Consider the following 4,464-nt stretch of genomic DNA (forward strand, 5'->3'; position numbering starts at 1 on the left):
TCGGTGTATTTGCTTGACGGCAAGGCTTGGTGGATAGTCGAACCTGGATGATGTCATCTGCATGCGACGCGTTTCCGAGTGTGCTTGCTGCCTGGGGGAGGGCAGCCGCGCTCCTTCTTCACGGCAAGTATGATACTTGCAAGCACACTCGGAAACGCGTCGCATGCAGATGACATCATTCAGGTTCGACTATCCACCAAGCCTTGCTGTCAAGCAAATACACCGAGCCTACTTCCTGGTTCTAACCTTGCCGTACAAGCCGGACACGGCAAAAGGATTTCAGCTCCAGCAGGACGGATGTCCATGACCGGATGATGTACACTTCTCGCCACTGAAGCCTTGTTTTATGGGCATGAATATATGCTTACTAACGTGAGTGCATAACTTTATTCATTAAACCTGTTGCATAAAGTCTACACTTAGAGGCGCCTCTGTCTGTCTTTGTTTCAGGCTGGTTAGGTAGCAGCAGAGCATCCAATGCTTGGGGTACACATTGCCGCAACAATCCACTCAAAACAGGCAGAAGCAGAGGAGTGCTTTCTAACTTGACTAAGCTCCTTCACATAATTTGTTTCATGGACCAATAACCAGCTACAGTTACAGATTGGTCTAAAAACGATTTCTGCTTGAAGTGCTCAGACCAGCAGCAGCAACAGTACCTTTGCTAATGTCCACAAACCCCTATTATATTGCAACTGTCCTAGCTGCATACCAAAGTTGTACACCAAGCCTGCTGGCAAGGATCCTTGACACAATTTTTGGAATAAGCGGCATACACTGCTCTAGCTGGCTTGCCACCCCAAAGCTCCTGCCACCAGTCAAATCCAAATTAGGAGTAATATTTTAGTGTAGCATTACCCCCATAGGGACTGCTGGTCCCCTATAGGGTACAAAGGGACTGGTCCCCCATAGGGACCAAAGCACCTGCCACCAGTCAAATCCAAATTAGGAGTAATATTTTACTGTAGCACTACCCCCATAGGGACTGCTGGTCCCCTATAGGATACAAGGGACTGGTCCGCCATAGGGACCAAAGCTCCTGCCACAAATCAAATCCAAATTAGGAACTGCTGAGTATGGTTCTAACTTTGGTCTCCCTCTGATTACCCTTTTGCCAAATATCAGGTATTTTCACACGCGGCCAGGTGCACTCACGCACTTTCACTTATTGTCTCCAATGACCAGTCTAGGGAATTTGTTTTTGGTGTTTTATTTGGAGAACCTGGATAGGAGAATGAATAAGTGGGATACTCCAAATTCAACTATGTACAGGTGAGGAGAACTCTCACATGGCCTCACTTAGTGGAACTGAATAGCAGATCTTCTGCTGAACTATACAGCACTTGCATGGGAAGAAAAAGTCCTTTGCTTGTTGTTAGCAGCAGACTCAGTGAACTCTGTATCTTCAGGACACTAGCCAGTAACCCCTTTGGCTTGCACTCAGTCCACTAACTTTCTAGCACCAAGAGGGGGATTTTAACAGCAATAGTCTCTAAGAACCCTGTGGGAAGTCTGTACTCACAAGGCCCTGTCCGCAGGTCACCTTCCTTCATGATACCAGACAAGATCCATGGACATCCTCCCTCAGTCAGCCCTCAAAAGAGTTCCTGGGTTTCAACATCTCTGTTTCTGGCCCTTAGGTCAACCACCTGAGGCTGCATGGCAGCCTGTGCTGGGGAGAGGCAACAGCCCCCTCCCCACCTGGACCCCGCTCTGCAGCCGAACCACGGGCCCAATGTGCACCTCAGATATAGATACAGTCACCCAGGATACACCGGGGCACATTCCCTGCCCATTGGCCATAGCTATACAGATATCCCTGCTCTCATCTGCATGGTTTCCTCCCACTGTTCAATAAACTGTAGCACTATTGGATCAGTGCGAAACATCAAGCAAGGATGAGCAGCATCAGAGCACACTGGGTAAGTCGTATTTAACAATTACAGCTTCCTGTTAAGCAGACAGCTCCTAGATCTACCTGGCTGTCTCCCTGTTAGACCCGGTTCACACTGATGCGAGTGCCGGGTTCGCATGTAATGTCGGAGCGCACTGCTCCGACATTACATGCGATCAGCTGTGCGGTGCGAGTTTAGCCATACAGTTTGTATGGCTAAATTCGCATCGCACCCGGTGCAAACACGCACAGGAGGCATTTTTGCAGCCGCATCAGGATCGGATCGCACAGCGGTTCACACTTGTGCGATCCCATCCTGTGCGAACTGCACGATCGCACTGCGATATGCGATCAAACTGGGGGTGTCGTTAAGATTACATTGACACCCCCAGCGGATCGCATATGGCAGTGTGAACTGCCGGGGGTGCGTGTGCGATGCGGGAACAGGCTGCGAATTCGCAGCCTTCCCGCATCGCAATAGTGTGACCCGAGCCTCAAGCAGAGAAACCAATAACTACACACACCTATACTAGCACCTACCTAGGAGGGTGCTACATTAGTATCTCTGGCAATAGACATACATTTACACTGCTTCTGGCCAAATTCCTACTGCTGCTGTCTGAGTATATCAATGTTGAAAGCACCCAAAACCCATGAAATTATATTTTCTTAACAGAATGTTTAACATGTAATTGGTTTCCAGGGAAGCTAGGAGCTGCTGCTGTTTTTTGTGATTTCCCCAGAGAATTTTTTCACTTTGTGGGACCATCATTTTATTAGGCACAGTTGCCAGGAGCTTTCCAAACCACAATGCACAATTATTGTGCATAATTTCCTTTTATGTAATATACATTTTTATTTTTTAGATTCCTATTGACTTCATTGAAACTTCCAGTTCAGAAACTTCTAATTTTGGAGGATCACAAGTTTGAGCAAACCATAGCTGATAAATGTTTTCAAAAGTTTGTTCTTCTCTATACTCTGCCGGTTCACACTATAGCGATGTCAGACATTGCAAGTGATTCGCAAGTTCGAAACAAATTGCTCTGCAAACCACATGCGATGTCTGTGCGATGCAAATTCAGCCATACAGATTGTATAGCTGAATTTGCCACGCATTTGGACCAAAGTCGTGCAGGACCCTTTTTTTGGTCCGCACCAGAATTGGATCGCATGGGTGTTCACACCTATGTGATCTGATTCCTGTCTGAATTGACAGTTCGCACTGCGATATGCAAACTAATCTGGGGGTGTCATTAACCTTGTATTGACACTCCCAGCAGTTCACATATGGCAGTGTGAACTGCCTGCGAGTCTGGTGTGATGCGGGAACCCGAGGGTGGATTCACAGGGTTCCCGCATCGCACCAGTGTCCTCAAAAGCATAAACACAAGTAAACATTTGAAGATAAAAATAAAATCATGGAATCATTTTGCTAAGAAAAATTTAGTATATATTTTTGACTCATCAGAGTTGCCACATTTTGCGAATTTAACCGCCAGACACACTTGTAGCATTCTGTCCAAAATGGAAATAAAATGTTCATAAAGTTTTTTCCCAGTATTGTTGCACATGGTCTCTCAAATGTGAAGCATTTGTAGGTTTCTTTGTTTTCACCCTTCTGTCCAGTTTACTTTATTTTAAACTAGTTCAATGTGGTTAAAGTCTGGAGACTGGGAAGGCAATGAGAAAACATTGTCTTTAGTCTTTCTTCTAAGGTAATTTCTGCCTGGCATGGAGGTATCATTTGGGTCATTCTATTTCTAAAGGATGATTTCCTAGATAACTAAGCAGAGAACAGAAACCAAATGGTATTACATGGGACTACAAAAAGTTGAGGTAGGCATTTCTGGTATAGGGTTCTACTGTGCAAGTCTATGAATCTAGATCCACCAAAAGAACCATGGGCCATTATGTTTCTTACTCCATGGCTATCTTTTCAACCAATTGTTGGAATACAAAAACCCTGCCTAATGAACTTAGGATTTCAGCTTTGGATTCATCAATCCATAAGACCTTTTACAATATGCCACTAGCAGTGCCTCTTTTTCTTATTTTGCCATTTTAGCAATAGTTTTTATCACTGCTACTCGACTTGTTAAACCCGCAGTCCCCTTCTAAGTTGATAGAGAGCTAAAAGTGTATGTTTTTTTTTTTTTTGCTTTTGTTTGCTTGGGGAAGGGTTATACCCACAGTCTGTATCTCCATTTAGGGATATTCATCTTTATCTGACCTGGTGTTTATTGTCACAGAGACAAAAGGTGATAACAATTCCCAGTTGTTATAAGAACAAGAAGCCAGCAGAATGCATCCAATGGGCACACATTTTTCCAGTGACAATCTTCTAAAAGTAGTCCCCCTCACTTTAAAGCCTCGTACACACTATCCGTGGGTTGACTAAAAAAAAAAGACGCTGTAATAACAATCTGATGTTAGTACAGCAATCTCCCCCCGCCGAGCTGTTCTGTTCTGACAGGGAGGTGGTCAGCCCTTTGGTAGCCAATCGGCAGACCCTTTTTGGTCATGACCCTTTGACAGAAGCTGCTTCTGGTAGACCGCCTGCCATACGC

This window comes from Pelophylax lessonae (assembly GCF_965119305.1).
Source record: "Pelophylax lessonae genome assembly, chromosome: 4".
Classification (NCBI taxonomy): domain Eukaryota; kingdom Metazoa; phylum Chordata; class Amphibia; order Anura; family Ranidae; genus Pelophylax; species Pelophylax lessonae.